Below are 2500 nucleotides of genomic sequence, written 5' to 3'. Positions count from 1 at the left end.
CACACACACACACACACACACACACACACACACACACACACACACACATTGAATCCTCTCCTCTCCTCTCTTTATCTCATTTCCATTTAGTTTTTTTTGTGTGTGTGTGTGTGTGTGCGTGCGTGCGTGCTTGTATGCAAAGTGTGTGATTAGTGCAGAAGGTAAGAAGTGAGCTCCACACTGATCAATGGGAGCAGTATTAACATGTGAATCTGCCCACAGGCCTAACAAACACTCCACCTCTACACTGAGTGTCTAGATGAAGAGAGGGACTTTAAATAGCCTGTACCTGTTACACTGATAATATTCTAAATCCTTTGTTCAAGTAGACCTTCATTGGACATCACCCATTTCACCTTGTGTTATGCCCCTCCCCCTATTGGTTCAGTGCCTGCCATTGCTGTTAGCCACGGTCGCAACATGCACAGTTTAAAGACTTATTTCTCATTGAATTTCATTGAGTTGGATTGAATGGATTCTTAATGTATTTCCCATATTCTGTGGGCCTGGCACTTTTGACAAACTACAAAAGGAACTTAGAAGAACTATTTGATTCCCACTGCAATATGCACTGGCCCAATAGACCCTACTCTTGTAATGCAGCAGCAGCTTTAATTAACACACATGCTATTACTGTTTTATTGAACTGTTAGTGTGATTTTATGCAAGTCCCATGTTGTTTTTCTGTTGTTCGAACAACAGACTGAAGGCAAGTTTCGGTCACTATGTGATGGACAAAAAAATCTTTTTTTTTAATTGAATTTAATTGAATTTGAGATTTTGGACTCTTGCAAAAAGACAGTTTTTTTCGCTTTTAAAATTTGTTCTGGTTGTGTAACTAAATGTTCTTAAATAAGGGGGCATGAGAAGTATGTTATGAATGGTAGTTGACCTTTGTCTGACTTTATACCTTTTAAACCAGGACAATACCTCAATGACAACGCACCAAATAATTAGAAAATGCAATTTATACTAATAGAGTCAATGACAGGCTTGCAAATGAGGGCTGGGTTAGATATGGCAACTATCAGCTCGTTTCTAAACTGGTTAGCAACATTTTCCTTCAACAATTTAGTCCTGATTCCATATAACGGTGCAATTAAGTCTAGCAGCCAATCAGACAGTGACCCAGTATAAAGCAGTGATATCCATCCGTCCATGACTCTCCGTCTACAGTCTGTAACACACACGCACAAGCACACACGCACACGCACACACACACACGCACACATACCCCAAGGCTAGCGCTTTATCTTTGTGACACATTCATAAACCTTGACACACACATACACACACACACATTGCCCATCCCCCCTCCGTCTTCACATTATCACATTGTCCACTCAACCATAAGACAGGTGTGTGCATGTGTGTGTGTGCATGTGCGCGTGCGTGCGTGCATTCGTGCGTGTGTGGTTGTGTTAAATGTGTAAAAATGTTTAGGTTAGGGGACTGGAAGTAGCAGTATAAGAAGCTACTAAAGCATTCAAATCAGTGCACAGCTATTTTCTACCATTGTGTCCACACACAATACCATACTTGTTTTGTCTGAATACTATACCATATTAAACTTCATCTTCCTATAACATATCATACTAGCCCTTACTGTACACACATTTCCTAGCATACTACACCTACACCATGCCAACTACATTCCTGTGCATTATTAATATTTGGGCAAAAACTCCACCCCTCTGTCTGTAATACAATATATATTCCCATACAGCAGCTGGGTCCCTCACAGTGTGAAACAGAAGACAACACAGACAATCATCAGAAACAATCAAAGAGTGTTCAGAGTTGCAGCTCTGAAACCATTTGTCTCTCCGTAAGTTCAATCAGTTTCTGGGGGAGAAATGTGATATGACCCAAACGACCTCCACGGCTCATGCTATTAGATTAGCAGGGGAGGCTAGCGTTTCAGCTAACCAAATCAGAGCTGGGGCTAATGACACCGAGGGAGGTGAGGGTCAGCCTTGGCCTTTGACCTCTGACCTCTATCTGTGCAGCCGTGGAGCCCCCTCACAAGGGCACTATACTTTCCTTCCTCTCCTGCCCTCTATCTAAAAACAGGATGATGAACTGACGTCGGGTAGAAAGAAAAATTAATACCAGTTCCATCTATAGGTTAATTTGACATAATGTCTGCAGGGCTTGGAGACACAATGCTATGCCGGAGCAGGAGAAAAATTTGCAAGTGTAAGTGTGTGTTTTATGTGTGAATGTGGGTCTGTGTATACTATTTTTGTGATAATCAATTTGAGTTTTAGAGTGAGGACATTTTTCTTTTAAAGTGAGCCAATTGTACCCGGTTCTCATTTCAGGACAGACCTTTAAAGGGGTTGTTTGATGGGTATTTGGTTTAAGGGGCTAGGGAATGCATTATGTCAATGAATGTCCTCACAAGTATAGCCGTACAAACATGTGTGTGTGTGTGTGTGTGTGTGTGTGTGTGTGTGTGTGTGTGTGTGTGTGTGTGTGTGTGTGTGTGTGTGTGTGT

At 41.7% G+C, this 2500-nt stretch overlaps 1 protein-coding gene across 1 annotated transcript in view; it reads right to left on the bottom strand.

Annotated features, from left to right (window-relative positions):
* The window catches only part of wdr7 (WD repeat domain 7), a 105883-nt gene that overhangs the window by 43404 nt on the left and 59979 nt on the right, over positions 1-2500 (bottom strand). The window lies entirely within an intron of this gene.

This window comes from Ammodytes marinus, assembly GCF_949987685.1.
Source record: "Ammodytes marinus genome assembly, chromosome: 18".
Lineage (NCBI taxonomy): Eukaryota > Metazoa > Chordata > Actinopteri > Uranoscopiformes > Ammodytidae > Ammodytes > Ammodytes marinus.
Note: the sequence above shows the minus strand (reverse complement) of the source record. Positions and strands in the feature narration are given on the sequence as shown.